Source organism: Leucopleurus acutus, assembly GCF_964270905.1.
Source record: "Leucopleurus acutus genome assembly, chromosome: 7".
Lineage (NCBI taxonomy): Eukaryota > Metazoa > Chordata > Mammalia > Artiodactyla > Delphinidae > Leucopleurus > Leucopleurus acutus.
Window position 1 is genome coordinate 46,873,295 of NC_139150.1, and position 19,041 is coordinate 46,892,335.

At 39.4% G+C, this 19,041-nt stretch overlaps 1 protein-coding gene across 1 annotated transcript in view; it reads right to left on the reverse strand.

Annotated features, from left to right (window-relative positions):
* Positions 1-7,468: 7,468 nt before the first annotated feature.
* The window catches only part of LOC309963800 (uncharacterized protein), a gene marked incomplete at its 5' end in the record, with an annotated part of 228,425 nt that continues 216,852 nt past the window's right edge, over positions 7,469-19,041 (reverse strand). Inside the window, 2 exons of the mRNA XM_082842339.1 lie at positions 7,469-7,499; positions 12,519-12,770. The remainder of the gene's footprint in view (positions 7,500-12,518; positions 12,771-19,041) is intronic.

Sequence of the window (19,041 nt, forward strand, 5' to 3'; positions counted from 1 at the left end):
TGCCATCATTCAGCCAATACTGTTGAGAACCCACATATAACAGGGCCTGGAATAGTATAATGGCATAGTGAACAACAAAGTTGGTATTTTTATTTAACTCTTTCCGGCTCCTTTGTGCAGATAGGTTAGAGATGGGGATGCAGTAAAGTGGGACAACAGACAGGAGACTGCTATAGTGCAGTGAGCGTCGATGGGGGCCCTGGACTACAACGACAGCAGTGAACGCTGGGAGAGTCAGATGACTTCAAGACATATTTGGACTTAGAATAGTCAAGACTAGCTGGTGAATTTAAAGAATTGTAGGAAAAAGCAAGGAAAAGGAAGATTAAAAAAAAACTCACAGGCTTCCAGGCTTTAATTACTCATGAGATGAAAGCAGACATTATAGTGTACAAGGAATGATAGATTAGTGTACAAGAAAATAAGATCCTTTTAGATAGAAAATCAGAGTAATAGGATAGATAAATATTGGTCTTGTATAGGCAGGTGATGGGGTGTGGGGCTTAAGGCATATGTTTTAAATAGGAGACCAGGAAGGGACTGTCTGAGAAGCTGCATTTAAGTTGGGACCACAGTAAGTTCTCTAGAATGGGGGACATGATAATCATCTACACTACTTCAGGAGAAAACTGTGAAAATTATAGCAATTCAAAAAATTTCCCTCAGATTTCCCTTCAAAATTTACTAGATAGTCAAATGTTCTACCCCCGAGCTATACAGAATGAAGTAAGTGAGAAAGAGAAAAACAAATACCGTATGCTAACACATATATATGGAATCTAAAAAAAAAAAAAAAAAAAAAAAAAGTGGTTCTGATGAACCTAGGAGCAGGACAGGAATAAAGACACAGATGTAGAGAATGGACTTGAGGACACAGAGAGCGGGAAGGGTAAGCTGGGACGAAGTGAGAGAGTGCCATGGACTTACATACACTACCAAATGTAAAATAGCTAGCTATTGGGAAGCAGCCGCATAGCACAGGAAGATCAGCTTGGTGCTTTGCGACCACCTAGAGGGATGGGATAAGGAGGGTGGGAGGGAGATGCAAGAGGGAGGGGATATGGGGATATATGTATGAATATAGCTGATTCATTTTGTTATACAGCAGAAACTAACTGTAAAGCAATTATACTCCAATAAAGATGTTTTAAAAAAATTACTAAGTAGTAATTTCTGTGCTAGACTATATTTTTAAAAAATCAGGAATTCCTTATTAATGGAATACTCATTCTCTTATACTTTTCCAGTTATGAAGATGTTTATGCAGAATCCCCTATATCCAAGAATGTGGCCTGAACAACTTAGAATAGAAGGGATTTTTCCACTGACTTTCTACGATTCGTTAATAAAACTATATGTCAACATGTTTGTCAGGCAAATTTTCAAGATATATCTGATCCTATCAGGTGCTAGGTAAGGCACAGTGGGATATTCATGAGGTTTTCTTGGTGATCTTGATTAGTCTTCTAATACTGTAATAATTTAGACTTCTATTCTGACACTAGAAGAATAATTCAGAATTGAATGTTTATGGCTAACCAGAGAGATTAACTTAAAAAATTAAACAGTTCAGAGGAATAAAGTGTTCTAATTATGAAACTGATAGGAGGTACTATATCCAAAGTACACTGAAGAGCTTGTAGAAGACCTGCCAACTGGGGACAGAGACAGGGCAGAACCATGGGTAGGACTTATACTTCTTTAATTTTCAGGTCAAAGGATGTATTGACTAGGAAAATCTTGAGTAAGTGAAAATAGATCCAGCACTCAGAACAATAAGATCTCTATGCCAGACATGTCAATACTAGGCCATTAAAATAGGCTTGTGAAAAGAGAAAATAATAGGCAGTTTAATAATATGTCCCTGTGAAATCTCTGAACTTTAGAAAATAAACAAATTGGTCGTCATTGGTAAACAGCAAACATCTGAAATGCTCCAGACCTGAGGAACTCTGAACGCCACGGAGGGCTGCTGATGTTTTTGCTTGTCTCCCCCATATTTCTTCTCATTAGTTGATTGAATAAAAAAACATTCAATAGAAGTTCTAGACTTCTTTTTTTAGGGCAGATATTAGGGCAGATATCAATATTGGCCCTATTGACATATTTGACAAAATAATTCTCTTTGTGGGGGGATCATCCTCTAAATTGTAGGATATTTAGCAACATCCCTGGCCTCTGCCCACTAGATGCCAATCGCAAGCCCCCAAGTTATGACAACCAAAACTCTCCAGACATTGACAAATGTCTGCAGGAGACAAAAAACATCCCTGGTTGAGAACCACTGCTCTAGGCTGACAGTTACTATATACCATAGATTCAAAGATCCACACGTTGCTGTATTCTTTATTATTGAAAGAATTAAAAGCACTGGAAAGATCTGGGACAGAAATATACAAGGCACCAACCCCCAAACTGTGCCATTTTATTTATTCCATACCACATTGCTAATTATATACTGAAATCTTAGAAAATGAGCCTTTTGAATGACCTCATTTTTCATAATTATTCTTAGAAATTGTACAAGTCCAAACAAGTTAGATATGTAACTAATTGAAATGTACACAAATTTCTTTACCAAATGCACTTAGTAAGGCTCCTTTAAGCTGGCCCATCCTCAGATCAGGGCAGGCCTTACCTGCTATGGGTAGAAGCTTGGTCTTTATTCTGTTGCTTGGCAGAGACAGAAGGCAGACTAGACATCAAAGGAAGAATGGAAGATCACTTCAACCCTATTCTGGATCCCAGGTTCCCTTTTCTTACCTTTAACTCTGGCAGATTTCCCTGTATAATGAGAGTATCTCAGTCTGTTCAGGCCACTATAACAAAGTACCACAGACTGGGTGGCTTATAAACAACAGAAATTGATTTCTCACAGTTCTGGAGGCTAAATTTATTTCTCACAGTTCTGCTCGGGTGTCAACATGGTTGGGTTCTGATGAGAGCCCTCTCCTAGTTGCATACTGCAGTCTTCCCATTTTATTCTCACCTGGCAGAAAGAGGACTTGAGACCTCTCTGTAGTCTCTTTTATAAGGGCAGTAATCCCATTCATGAGGGTTCTACCCTGATGATCTAATCACCATCCGAAGGCCCTCCCACCCACCTCCTAATATCATCACATTATGAGGATTTCAGCATATGAATTTTCTGGGAATACAAACATTCAGTCCGTAACAGGGAGCTACCCTATTTAGTGAAGCTGAAAGGTCCAGCAGTCATAGAAGAGAGAAACTGTCTCTAAGGGGTGAATGTATATGTGCTAAAAATAACTGTTGTAGGGCACGCATTCAGCGAGGTGATGTGACTCTGCCTGGGTTTATATCAGATTTGCCTAAAGACACAATCCGCTTAATCTAGTTTCCCCTATCTGCGAACTCCAGATTGCCATCACCTCTGGCAACTCTATCTCATAGCTCCTCTCTATGCATGCTTTAAACTCTTATTCCCATTGCTAGCTGCCTGATTCTGATTTTCCCAAATCAAATTCAAAAGAGGAGAGAGAATTTGATTGACTTACCCCATCTTTTCAAATAATAATAATAACAATAACATGCAACAGGATTAGGTATCATGTACCAAACAGCATATGGTTTAACTCTAAATCCTTACTTCAAACAAATCAAATAGGAATAATCATTAAGCTCATTTTATGAAAGAAGAAAATGAAGATCAAAGTCAAGTGGCAAACCTTAGATTAGGACCTAGACAGTCTGACTCAGCTCCCATTCTTTTAATCACCTATAATTTGGTGGTCATGGGTCAGGTGCCCACCATGGTCCAATTTTGGCTGCACCCGAGTAGGACAAAGCATGTGGTCCCCACAGTAGGAACTGAGGGCAGTGCCACACCATTTAAAAGTGGCCTAAGGGCTTCCCTGGTGGCACAGTGGTTGAGAGTCTGCCTGCCGATGCAGGGGACACGGGTTCGTGCCCCGGTCCGGGAAGATCCCACATGCCGCAGAGCGGCTGGGCCCGTGAGCCATGGCCGCTGAGCCTGCGCGTCCGGAGCCTGTGCTCCGCAACGGGAGAGGCCACAACAGTTAGAGGCCCGCGTACTGCAAATAAATAAATAAATAAAAGTGGCCTAGGCATGTGGCAGGAAACTACCTTTGACCTAACACAACAGCCATACAAAAGGGCAACAAAGGCCACTTTAAACATGAAGTGAATAACTGGTTAGCAAAAATATATTTCCTGTACCATGAAAAGAGCAAAAACAGAAAAGGTAAGGCCAAGCTTCCCCTTTAAGCAACAAAATATATCAAGTTATTACGGATCCACAAATTTGTTGAGCAAATTGGATAAGGAAAAATTCTACACATCTTTTAAATGCTAACATTCTTGTTATTAAATTATGTTTTTGAATCATCTGTCAGTGATTAATGTACACTGTCAAGCCCATTTTATTTATATTTTATCTTATATTTTGCAGAAAAGTATATAGGGGTAGAGAACTTCTACTTCTAAAAGTACATCTTTCTACCACCTTTGTCAATGAAAGTGTGCTTACCTAATTTTGAATATCTACTTAAAAAATTTTTTTTTTGGCTGCATTGGGTCTTCGTTGCTGCACGGGCACTTTCTCTAGTTGCGGTGAGTGGGGGGCTACCCTTCATTGCGGTGCGTGGGCTTCTCATTGCTGGGCTTCTCATTGTGGTGGCTTCTCTTTTTGCAGAGCTCGAGCTCTAGGCACGCGGGCCTCAGCAGTTGTGGCTCGGGGGCTCCAAAGCGCAGGCTCAGTAGTTGTGGCGCACGGGCTTAGTTGCTCCGCGGCATATGGGATCCTCCTGGACCAGGGGTCGAACCCGTGTCCCCTACACTGGCAGGTGGATTCTTACCCACTGTGCCACCAGGGAAATCCCGAATATCCACATCTTAATCCAGCCTCTTGCAAAGCTTGCAGATATATCTCCAAGTTCTTCTGGAATTTAGAGTTACATAAGAAAGAGTTTAATTTTAGTTCCTTTATTGGCAAATTTTTTCTACTTCCTGAGCACTTATTTTTAAAATCCTAATAATTAATGTATTTGTAAGAATGGACTTTGCAGTATTTCTTTGGGGGGGGTTGTTCTGAATGCTTTTTACTAGAATCTGTGAGCCTTTTCAATCTACATACTTTGACTTCTTTCAACACAGTCATTTTATTCCATTATATTTTTAATATTTATTCTGTTTATATTATCTTTGTTGGTTCCTTAGGAGTACTTAAAGTTCTTAGCTTTAGCTTAAACTCCATTCTTTGCCCTCTATATCCATGACCTTTTCCTTTTCCATCTTCTTGTCCTTTTATTCTACGTTCTGCAAAAATTTCTCAAGTTTGTTTTCCATGTGAGTATATGCATCATTGACTCTTTACTCCCTTAGCATGAATGTTTTATTGTTTTTGCATTACTTTAGTTCCTTGTCAGTCTTTACTATCTCTCCCATCTCTTTCAGTCTCACTTGGTATCTTCTTATCCGGCTTGTTCTTTCCTCATAGCTTTGTGCTATTTCATAATGGTCATGTTTTCTTACACCCTGCTCTTATTTTTATGGGCTTCATTAATGTCTTTTGTGATTGTTCATCCTTGACAAGGAGACACTTGTTCAGATTCACTATTCTCAAAGAGGTAGAGTGTGTGGATGGCTGATGTTTTCAGAGCCACCTGCTCTCCCTAACAAATTACTTTCTGCTTTCCCTAACAACTTACTTTCTAAAGAGACAGGAGCTTTGAGAAAACGACTGTTCAGGAAGGTTGCATTTGATGTGAGACTAGCTATGGGGCATTGTAGCCTGGGAGATATAGTTCTCAAAATAAAATGTCATATTCTTTAATAGACCCTGTAGTACATAGCAATTTGTAGACTGTAGATTGTAATTTTTCATGAATTCCATCTTTCCAGAAAAACAGAAGGGCAAGTAGCTTAGGGAGAAAAGATCTCATTTGAGTTCAGCAGAGCTATTCCAAGAGAAAGTTTGCCAATACTGGGAATTTTTTAAAAGAATTATCCCCTTGCGGGCCAGGTCTATCTAAGAATAGTTTACCAGACAACAGGAAACAAAAAAATAAAACCGGACTCTACAAGCATCTTTTCCTATTCATTAACAAAATATTTAGTACTATTTCTGACAGTTAAACAAGCATTAAAGAATATATGGAAAATGCATAAAAGTAAAAAGAAAAAAAAAAGGTAGAAAGAAAAAATTCCCCATAGTCCTATTACTAAAACCCAACTACCACCATTAACATTCTGTGGATTTATTTCCAGTTTCTTTTTTAATGTATACTTTTATTGGGTGTTAGGGGAGTGGAAGACAGGGGATACAAATGTGTGTGTGTGTGTGTGTGTGTGTGTGTGTGTGTGTGTGTGTATACACAAAATGCATAGTTTTATATGGTGTAGGGGAGTGGGAGAAGGGATATATACGTGTGTGTATGTATATATATATATGTATATATACAATTTCAGTATCCTACTTTTTTAGCTAGAATTGTGTTAAATGCATTTTATATGCTATTCATAAACATAATTTTTAATGGTACCTTAAGTTGCATCAAAGTGATGTACTCTGGCGACTTAGGCTGATTCTAATGATTCACCATTAAAGAAACTTGCAATAAATATTTATAGCTCTCTTGTTACAGAGTTCCAAAACTAGTGCCATTGATTCAAAGGGCATAAACATTTAAAATATCTTAATATATATGTAACTTTACAAAAGTGTTGGACCAGTTTATAGAACAATCAGCAAAATACAAATATGCCTAGCTTATCTTATCCTTATCAATACTGGATATTTTTATTAGTTTCATCCTTTGGTTGGGTTAATACTTTTCTTTACTTTGATTACCAATAAGACTATTTTTCCCATATACTTGTGTGCTAATTGCATTTCCTCTTTGGGAAAATACTATGATAGTACAGTGTGTCTTCAAAAGATAGGAAGGAAAATATTTATCTTATCAAGACAATTTTGAAAGTTTATGGCCATACAAAAAGTAAAATCCTTGATTTCACCATTCTCAAAGGCTTTTTTTTTTGGCCATGCAGCATGTGGGATCTTAGTTCCCCTACCAGGGATCAAACCTGTGCCCCCCTGCAGTGGAAACGCAAAGTCTTAGCCACTGGACCACCAGGGATGTCCCTCTCAAAACCTTTTATTCTCATTTCCCATCACTCTGCCACCCATTACCACTATGTTCCAGGTAAACCAAACAATTTGCAGTTTTTCATATAAGCCATATGTTCTCCATCACTTTACTTCGCACATGCTGTTCCATTTGAATGTCCTTTATCTTACCTCAGTCAAACACACCACACACACCACACATGCACACAGAGCCTGTGGTCTTTCCCAGGCTCTAGTAGTAGCTTGTTGTTATATTTCTCATAATGTCTAACATCCTGCACCATAATCATTAATATTCTTTCTAGACTTTCCCACTAACCTGTGGGTTCTGTGAAGGCAGGGACACCTCATCTTTGATCTCTAGATTCCACATCATTTATCATCATGTCTAGAAGAAAGCAGAAGTTCAGTAAATGGTTCTTTGAATATGAACAGTGTTGACTAATAAACACAGTTGCCTTCCTAGTGATAGAACTGAGTGTCATTACCAGTAATTGCATGACTTTAAGGGGCAGCATGTTTGAATGGAAAGAATATAAACTTCAGAGCTGGCCGAACTTAGGTTCAAACTCCCAGCTTTGCTATTCAGAGTCCTTGGAGTAATTACCTAATATTTTTGAGACAAAACTGGAACAAATGGTGATCCTAAAACATACCTTAATAGGATTCTTTGAATATAAATTAGGTAATGAGTATATGAAAGAATGTAGTATATAGTAGTTGCTCAATAAATAATAGACATTTTTCTAGTTACTGCTGTATGTTTCCAATATAGCTTCATTTCATGTATATTCCCATTCCATGTATATTTCCATTATAATAAATATTAACAAATTCAAAGGATTTGATTCTTATGTATGTATTTTTCTTTAAATCAACAAGAGTAAGAGACAAGGTCAATTGTACTGTCCATATTCTTGTTGCACAGGCAAGAATATTCCTTTTAAATAAATCTTAGAAAAAAATTATATCAGGAAGAAATAGAAAATATAAACAGACCAATCACAAGCACTGAAACTGAGACTGTGATTAAAAATCTTCCAACAAACAAAAGCCTAGGAACAGACGGCTTCACAGGCCAATTTTATCACATATTTAGAGGAGAGCTAAGACCTATCTTTCTCAAATGCTTCCAAAATATAGCAGAGGCAGGAACATTCCAAAACTCATTCTACGAGGCCACCATCACCTTGATACCAAAACCAGACCAAGATGTCATAAAGAAAGAAAACTACAGGCCAACATCACTGATGAACATAGATGCAAAAATCCTCAACAAAATATTAACAAAGAGAATCCAACAGCACATTAAAAGGATCATACACCATGTTCAAGTGGGGTTTATCCCAGGAATGCAAGGATTCTTCAATATACGCAAATCAATCAATGTGATACACCATATTAACAAATGGAAGGAGAAAAACCACATGATCATCTCAATAGATGCAGAAAAAGCTTTCGACAAAATTCAACACCCATTTATGATAAAAACCCTCCAGAAAGTAGGCATAGAGGGAACTTACCTCAACATAATAAAGGCCATATATGACAAAACCACAGCCAACATCATTCTCAATGGTGAAAAACTGAAACCATGTCCACTAAGATCTGGAACAAGACAAAGTTGCCCACTCTCACTACTATTATTCAACATAGTTTTAGAAGTTTTAGCCACAACAATCAGAGACGAAAAAGAGATAAAAGGAATCCAAATCAGAAAAGAAGAAGTAAAACTGTCACTGTTTGCAGATGACATGACACTATACATAGAGAATCCAAAAGACTCTACCAGAAAACTACTAGAGCTAATCAATGAATTTGGTAAAGTAGCAGCAATAGCCAGGACATGGAAGCAACCTAAGTGTCCATCGACAGATGAATGGATAAAGAAGAAGTGGCACATATATACAGTGGAATATTACTCTGCCATAAAAAGAAACAAAATTGAGTTATTTGTAGTGAGGTGGATGGACCTAGATCCTGTCATACAGAGTGAAGTAAGTCAGAAAGAGAAAAGTAAATACTGTATGCTAACACATATATATGGAATCTTAAAAAAAATGGTTATGAAGAACCTAGGGGCAGGACAGGAATAAAGATGCAGATGTAGAGAATGGACTTGAGGACATGGGGAGGGGGAAGGGTAAGCTGGGACGAAGTGAGAGAGTGGCATGGATTTATATATACTACCAAGTGTAAAATAGATAGCTAGTGGGAAGCAGCCACATAGCAGAGGGAGATCAGCTCAGGGGGGATAGGGAAGGTGGGAGGGAGATGCAAAAGGGAGGAGATATGGGGATATATGTATATGTATAGCTGATTCACTCTGTTCTAAAGCAGAAACTAACACACCATTGTAAAGCAATTATACTCCAATAAAGATGTTTTAAAATAAAAAGAATTAGCTATTACCACAGTTGAGAAAAGAAGGCCTGTATTTTCCAAAGGCGAGAAAATAAAGTACTCAATAAAATAACACATGATCTAATCATCTGCTGCTTAATTTTTTTTGTTGTTTGCTCCATTAATACTGCTGAAGGTATTTGGGGACCTGAAATTACTATAAATAAAAGTACTGCTATCCCTGATGGCAAAAGAAAAGAACTTTTGGAACATGCTCTACTTTTCACTGCCAAAATTATATTCACTTGGGCCACACTAAAGAAGTACGTGAAATCTTCCCAGTTGAAAATCAGATTTAAACCAGTGGTACGTTCAGCCCCAACGCGTGCATACATGCTCGCGTGCACACAAACACACACACATACCAGAAATTCTCTGAAGCTCAGCTTCTGTTTATCACACAGCCAAGATTCGTACGTGCCTTCTGTGTGCCTTCTTTGAGGCTAAAAGGCATTTACATCCATCTGCCAACCAGATGAACCCAGGGAAAAAGTCACAAAGTCTACACAAATGAGGATGACACAAGTATTTGTGCAGAATAAATTTGCCAAGATTTTTTTCCCTCTACCCTTATTCCATACCCCATGCAAGCTGTTTTTAAGTCCCACATACTGCAGTTTCCCTTCTGCTGACAGCTCAAATCATCTCCTCCAGGACTTTGTGTTCTCAGGCCTCATTCCAGGCAATTCTCCATGATTAAATGTAGAATGTGTAGCCCCTAGTATGGTGCTAAGCACAACAAAACGTGCTCAATGCACGAGTGTTCGTTTCCAACTTTTCAAACCCCTCTGAGCACTCACAGAATTATCCTCCACACCTTTCCACACAGGGTCAAAGTTATTGCCCCAGGCAGGGCTTCTCAAATGCTGAGAACTGCCCACAAAATTTCCATTTTAGAGGCTTCTAATATCCTAAAATATGAAAAAATGCCAAAACCAGCTTTTTAAAAATAATAGTACTTTTTAAACTTCTACACCTAACAAAAGAATGTTTTTAAATATAATATACTCGATGGTGATATTTACAAGGTAACTATAGAATCTATTAAAAAATGTTACAGGGGCTTCCCTGGGGGCACAGTGGTTGAGAGTCCGCCTGCGGATGCAGGGGACACGGGTTCGTGCCCTGGTCTGGGAAGATCCCACATGCCGCGGAGCAGCTGGGCCCGTGAGCCATGGCCGCTGAGCCTGCGCGTCCGGAGCCTGTGCTCCGCAACGGGAGAGGCCACAACAGTGAGAAGCCTGCATACCGCAAAAAAAAAAAAAAAAAAAAAAAAAAAAAATGTTACAGCCAGTATAGCCCAGGAATGCAACAGGAGTCAAACATGCATGCTATTCCTCACCTTCCAAGTCTGTTGATCGTGTTTTGTTTACGTGTAAAGGCTCACTGGGAAGTGACATTTGAAATATAAATTTCAAGTCCTTTGAAACGTAAACTCTTCATTCAAAAACCCTTAACTCCCATCCTCATCATAGTGCTTACCTCCACGCTTCTTTGGCAAGGAAACCACAAGCAAATAATGAAAGAGTTAGGGATAAGATTTGCCCTTTAAAAAGAAGGGGGAAAGAGAGACTTGGAGGAGCCAGATGAGGCCATTATGTCCAGATCTATTTACAGGTTGAATTGAAAAGAATTTCTTTCCACAACCCCCTTGCAACTCATCCCCTGTTGCCAAGGAGGCCTTGACCTCCCCCTTGGATAAGCAGAGCCCCACACCAGCCTCCCAAGAGAGTGAACTGTCATGGGAGCTCTGACAATCAGGCCAATGAATTAGCAGGCTATGACTAGAATAATTTTCCCTAGACTTTTCTGGTGAAAGTAAGTTATTCCTCCTGCAGAGATGCTTCAGGAGTTTATAACCTGTAAACTGAGATTGTTTTTCTGAAGTAATTACAAGGCACCAATGAACACTGAACACTGAGTACTATTTTAAATGATGAGCTATTTTACTTTCAAGAGAAATAAACAATGAGAGATTTAAAGTGATTATAATGACAGACAAACACACAGAGTAATGCATTTATAACTGGAAACTGCAGGTTAAAGTATGACACTAAATATATACCAGGACATGATATACCCATGCTTTTGTGGAATTGTAAGGTTCATGACATGATGTGATTGTTTTATTGGGTTACTGAATTGTAGAAAAAATTATATACAGACGAATAGTATGCAGGAAGTCAGCATGATGCAGTAAAACAGCATAGGATTTGGTATCTTTCTGATCTTCTCCTCTCTCCTTATCTCTGCAATCTGGCTTCTGCCCCCATCACTGCCTAGCCCCTAGTTTCCCTGAAACTACTTTTTTTTTTTTTTTTTGCTGTACGCGGGCCTCTCATAGTTGTGGCCTCTCCCGTTGCGGAGCACAGGCTCCGGACGCGCAGGCTCAGCGGCCATGGCTCACGGGCCCAGCCACTCCGCGGCATGTGTGATCTTCCTGGACCAGGGCACGAACCCGTGTCCCCTGCATCAGCAGGCGGACTCTCAACCACTGCGCCACCAGGAAAACCCCCTGAAACTACTTTTTCCAACAAGGTAAACTCACTGTTGCTCAATCCAAAGAACACTTTTCGGTCTTTGTCTTACTTGATCTCCCGCCACAACATTTGACTCTGTGGAAAATGCCCTCTTTCTTCATACTCTCATTCTTGACTTCTTTAACATTCATCTCTCATGGATGTCATCTGATAACTCCTTCTCAGTCTCCTTGCAAATTCTTCTTTCGTCTTGATCACTTCAGTGTTATTGTAAAGGTGCCACTGTGGGTTCTTTTTTTTCTTCTCAATGTACATTATCTCCCTGATGACTTCATCTATGACTTCAAGTGCTTTCTCCTTGCTAAAGGACTTCCTGATCTGTACCACCATGTCTGATCTCTCTCCGGAGCTCCAGAACTATAGAGCTAACTGCCTATCCGACATTGTATCAGTTATCTATTACTGTAAAACAAACCACCCCCAAATAGTAACTCAAATCAATGGTAATTATTTATTTTACTCACAAGTCTGGAGGTCAGCTTGGCTCAGCTGGTAGTTCTGACTGCATGCAGGTCCCTCACGTAGTTGTGGTCAGACAATGGTTGGGGCTGACAGCATCTCAAAGTCTTCTTCATTCAATTGTCTGTTAGCCAGGATGGAAGCCTTCAATAGCTGGAGACTTGAACTCTGGGCCATCTCTCTCTATATGTAAGTATGTGGTCACTCCATGTGGTGGCCCCAGGGTAGGCAGACTTCTTACATGATAGCTGAAAGCTCTGAAAAAGAACTCATGTTCAGAACCAATCTAACATTCAGAGCAAGGCCATGTTAGTCTCCTATTGGACATAAACAATCTCACAGAATACCAACCTTAGACAAGGTTACTATGAGATCATGACAGGATGAAATAAAGAAAGGCCTCTTAATAACTTTCTGTAAGTACAGACAAAAACACATCACTATGGCAGCTGCAAAATGTCCAACCATAGAATTACCCCCACATTCTGACAACACACAATCTAGACCAAATTTCTTTCTTAAACCTTCCCCCAAATCATCCAACCAAATCGCAAATCCTATAATGGGTTCTTTCTAACACATTCCTACTGAAACATCCTGTGGTTTTCCCCTGATGTGTATTCTCCCTTTCTACAAAGTAACAAATCCAACTTGTTTAGCTACAAGTGTGTTCCTGGTGGGCTTTGACTGAAGGGCACTGACAGCTCCCAATATTATTCCATTTTATGGATGTATCCTCGTTTATTTAACTAATCCTTTATTGTTGAGCTTTTAACTTCTATATCAGTCAAGGTCCAGTTGGGAGACAGAAACCACTAGTTATTTGAACAGGGAAAAATTAATACCAAAAAAATAACTATTAAAAGAGGTACGAGTGGGCTCTAAGGGGGCTCTAACTTTAAATTACCTGCTCTTTTAATTTGTGATACTTGGATCTCTTAAAGCCCACTTTTACCTCTTTTAGTAGTTATTTTGTGGGGGTATTAATTTTTCCCTGTTCAAATAACTGTCGTGGTTTCTGTCTCCCAACTGGACCTTGACTGATATAGAAGTTAAAAGCTCAACAATAAAGGATTAGTTAAATAAACGAGGATACATCCATAAAATGGAATAATATTGGGAGCTGTCAGTGCCCTTCAGTCAAAGCCCACCAGGAACAAAATAAAGAAAAATAATAAAATAAACAAAATAAAAACAAACATAAAGAAATGGGACCTAATTAAACTCAAAAGCTTTTGCAGAGCAAAGGAAACCATAAACAAAACAAAAAGACAACACACAGAATGGGAGAAAATATTTGCAAACGTCGTGACCTACAAGGGATTAGTCTTCAAAATTTACAAACAGCGCATGCAGCTCAATATCAAAAAACAAAAAACAAAACCCAATAAAAAAATGGGCAGGGGCTTCCCTGGTGGCGCAGTGGTTGAGAGCCTGCCTGCCGATGCAGGGGACATGGGTTCGTGCCCCGGTCCAGGAAGATCCCACATGCCGCGGAGCAGCTGGGCCCGTGAGCCATAGCCGCTGAGCCTCTGTGTCCGGAGACTGTGCTCTGCAACAGAAGAGGCCACAACAGTGAGAGGCCCGCATATCGCAAAAAAAATGGGCAGAAGACCTAAATAGACATTTCTCCAGAGAAAACATACAGATGGCCAAGAGGCACATGAAAAGATGTTCAACATTGCTAATTATTAGAGAAATGCAAATCAAAACTATAATGAGATATCACCTCGCACCAGTCAGAATGGCCATCATTAAAAAAATCTACAGGGCTTCCCTGGTGGTGCAGTGGTTGAGAGTCCGCCTGCCGATGCAGGAGACACAGGTTCGTGCCCCGGTCCGGGAAGATCCCACATGCCGCAGAGCGGCTGGGCCCGTGAGCCATGGCCGCTGAGCCTGCGCGTCCGGAGCCTGTGCTCCGCAACGGGAGAGGCCACAACAGTGAGAGGCCCACGTACCGGAAAAAAAAAAAAAAACTACAAACAATAAATGCTGGAGAGGGGGTGAAGAAAAGGGAACCCTCCTACACTGTTGGTGGTAATGTAAATTGATGCAGTCACGATGGAGAACAGTATGGAGGCTCCTTAAGCAACTAAAGATAGAGCGACCATATGATCTAGCAATCCCGCTCCTGGGCATATATCCAGAAAAAAACATGGTTTTTTGAAACATGGTTTTTTGAAACATGGTTCAAAAGGATACATGCACCCCAATGTTCATCGCAGCACTGTTTACAATAGCCAAGACATGGAAGCAACCTAAGTGTCCATCGACAGATGAATGGATAAAGAAGATGTGGTACATATATACAAAGGAATATCACTCAGCCATTAAAAAGAATGAAATAGTGCCATTTGCAGCAACATGGATAGACCTGGAGATTATCATACTAAGTGAAGTTAAGTCAGACAGAGAAAAATAAATATCATATGATATCACTTATATGCAGAATCTAAAAAAAAGATACAAATGAACTTATTTATAAAACAGAAACAGACTCACAGACTTAGAGAACAACTTATGGTTACCAGGGGGGAAGGGTTGAAGGGAGGGATAGATTGGGAATTTGGAATTGACAAGTACACACTGCTATACTTAAAACAGATTACCAACAGGACCTACTGTATAGCACAGGGAACGCTCTTAATATCCTGTAATAACCTAAATGGGAAAAGAATTTGAAAAATAGATAAATGTATACGTATAACTGAATCGCTCTGCTGTACACCTGAAACTAACACGACATTGTTAATCAACTATGCTCCAATTAAAAAAAAAAGCAGGTACTACCTCTAGCCTGAGGAATAGGAACAATAAAGGACTAGGATTAGCCCTCTGGGCCCCAAGGCTCAGATTCAAACCTCTTCAAAGAGGGAGTCGCTACCACAGGCAGCCTGCAGTGGTAAAAAAAAAAAAAACTTGGCTGAGGGCACAGGCTGGCACTGATCTGTAAAAACAGCTCATCACGGCTGCTGGGTGTGGATAGGCGGGAGCTGGTAGGCGGGAGCTGGTCTGCAGGAGTGACCTGCCTTTGCTGGTTGGTGTGGGCGGGCCAGAGTGTGTCTGTTGAAGTGGCCAGCATTGCTTGTGGGTGCAGACAGCTGAAGCTGCTCTCAAGTGGCTGCAGATAGGGAGAGATGGCCTGAGGGTGCAGCTCAAGCTCCTGCTTATGGCTGTGGGGCTCAGAATGTATACGGAGGACTGGAACCTGGAAGAGAAGTGTTTTCTTGCAACTACTGCACCCAGTGTCCTCTACTGATGAAATGAATATCCCGCCAGCTGGTAAAAGAAACGTTTATAGGACTTAGCTAGAGTAACACAAAGGAAGACAAAGAAGGGTGAATTTGGAGCTCAGAGACAATAAACTGATAACTGTCACCTTGTACGTTTTCACTGTTATAACTAACAATTATCAACATTCACATACATCTTTATGGATATCTTATTATTTTCCTTAGGATAAATTACTGAGTCCAAAGACTCAAACATTTAAACAACTTTGGATATATAATAATAATAATAAAACTTTTCCATAAAGCTGTGCAAATTTATGTTCATTCCAGCAGAATTTGAATATATGAAGAACAAGCACACTCTGGGCAGTTCTAGGAGGCTGATGTGTTGGAACAAATCCTCACACAGTGAGTGAGTGATCTTAGCTGACTGCCCAGCTTAGCCAGCTCCTGTCCTCCACTCATTTTTTTGTGGAGTCTTTCTCTAAGGTGATTTTGTGGGTTTTTTGTTTGTTTGTTTGTTAAAATAGCTAGCAAAGCAGAGATAAAGCTAAGATTCTAATAGTTGGAAAAAATTTTTTTAATGAAACATGAGACTATCCACAAATGACATCTGATTCTTGAAAAAAATGTGATTCAGGAAAGCCAAGGTCCATGTCCACATTTTGAAATTGAGGGCTTCGGACATATTTAGAACGTCTCCTCACTAATGTCAAGATTCTCATACACTAACTTGCAGGGTTGTTATGAGGATCAGTAATGACATATATAAAACACCCAGGAGGAGTCAATACATAGCAGCTTTATTTCCCAAGAGCATTGCTGTTAAACTGCTAAGAATCCAAGTGTATATATTTTCCATATATATATATATATATATATATATATGCCAAAGTTGTTTGCATTAACGATGTAAATACAACTCCTCATTCCCGAGCTATAAGTGTGCTACAATAAAGTTATGCCCTGATGACTATTAATTACAGATCTGATGGTATTTCTTTCCAACTTCTTAACAAATACCATTTGTCTTTAACTGCATTCACTGCAATAAAATCTCAATGCAATGAGCGAAAGTGGAAGGGAATCAAATATTACATGTTCTTTACATTTGTCTTTGTTCCCAATGCACTTAATTTTTATTACCATTTGGGCACTTATCCTGCCTATGCTGTGGCAGGCGGGGATACTCACCGCTATACTAATGAGGAAAATGACTATCTTGCCTACGTTGTAATAAACCATTTACATGTGTCTTCATTTTAAGAAGACTCGGTGAAGCAAAAGCCCATTTCGAGTAATTATCAATATTTCTAGCATTGTGCTTTATATGTGTAAGTTCCTTAAATACCAGGGGTGCAAACACAAATGCTTTCATGGACCAGGCATGTTATCATAAATAAATGAAACTGGAATAATTTAAAATAGTAGGGATCCACGGGGGACATACAAAATTGGAGAAAGCTAACCCCATCTAAAGACATTTATACAAAATAAAATAAATTAAATTAAATGACAAAATAAAACAAAAGATACTAGGGAAAAAAATCTACAACCTACATTAGACTGTTAGCCCACTTATGACTTCTGTATGAATCTTGGGTAAACTGAATTAGATGCTGAAGTAGTGCTAAGAAAGAACTAAAACTGGGTTCACCAAAGAAAACCAGGACTCATTTCTGAGCCAGAAGTCCCACTGATTCTAGCTCAGTCCCTGGAGCTCCGCACTCTCTATCTCCCTTTGGCTTCCACGATGCCAGCATCTCCCCATTCTTCCCCATATCATTCCCCCCCATGCACTGCATTTGAGCCCTTAATTTTTTTTTTTTACTGTAAAACTCACTAACATAAAATACACTGTTTTAACCATTAAAAAGTATAAAATTTATGGCACTTAGTACATTCAAATACTTTGCAACCATCACCACTTTCTAGTTTCAAAACATTTTCATCACCCCAAGAAGAGACCCTACCATTAAACAGTCGCTCCCCATGTCACTCTCCCCCAGTGCCTGGCAACCACTGGTTTTCTTTCTGTGAGACCTTTGTTTTTGTTTTTTATTGCATCCTCAGTTCAGCCAACAACCAAAGTAAATTAGAGCAGAACTGAAGTCTGATAAGATGAGAAAACAGAGCACTGAGTTGGGGCAGAAAAAAAGCTCTCCAGTTGTGCTTTCTGGATTCAAAGTTAGGATAGGAGGGAACACCAGTGATAAGCCCCTTTGCTCTCCTCAGTCTGGCTAAAGAGTCCATCAACTCACTCCAGAATAAAAAGATATGACAGGTCTCCTATTCTCTCAGTTTTTAACTGCATTTTCACTTTCTTCTATCTAGTTCTTTTATTCTTTTTAACACAAAAAACTTGCAACTTATTGAAATACAATTAATTTGAAGATTGAAGTTTGAGGTAATTTCCCTACTGAAGTTTTTTTCCTGTTCTCCCTTGGTCATTTCTCTTCTTTTACCCTAAATTGTGACTGATTATATATTCTGTTGCCCCTCCAAATGCTTTTGCTTTATGCTTTGAGTCAGCTGAAAATGAGTTTACTATGCCTGGTATAAACACTCGCACAATGTCTCTTGTGTCAAAGTGCTTTCCTTGGCTGAATCGGGATTGTCGATTGGTGGTGTCAGTCTCCTTGGAAGCATGTGAGGCACTCTGAATTGGGAGGAGTCTCCTCCAAGGCTGAATCTCTCTAAATGGTGAATTGCCAGCTAGTTATACCAATACATCGAAATACCTCTTGAGGTGCAACGTAATCACTATAAATCTACACTGACCAGATCTTGGGATTCCTGGAGGTCAATCTTTTAGTCACTTATTCATCAGTCCATGATAAATTCACTTGTACCAAATTTGGCCAGTTTTCTTTTTTTTTTTAACACCTTTATTGGAGTATAATTGCTTTACAATGGTGTGTTAGTTTCCGCTTTATAACAAAAAATCAGCTATACATATACATATACCCCATATCTCTTCCCTCTTACGTCTCCCTCCCACCCTCCCTATCCCACCCCTCTAAGTGGTCACAAAGCACTGTGCTGATCTCCCTGTGCTATGTGGCTGCTTCCTACTAGCTATTTATTTTACATTTGTTAGTATATATATGTCCATGCAACTCTCTCACTTCATCACAGCTTAACCTTCCCCCTCCCCGGGTCCTCAAGTCCATTCTCTATGTCTGCATCTTTATTCCTGTCCTGCCCCTAGGTTCTTCATAACCATTTTTTTTTTTTTTAGATTCCATATATATGTGTTAGCATACGGTATTTGTTTTTCGTTTTCTGACTTACT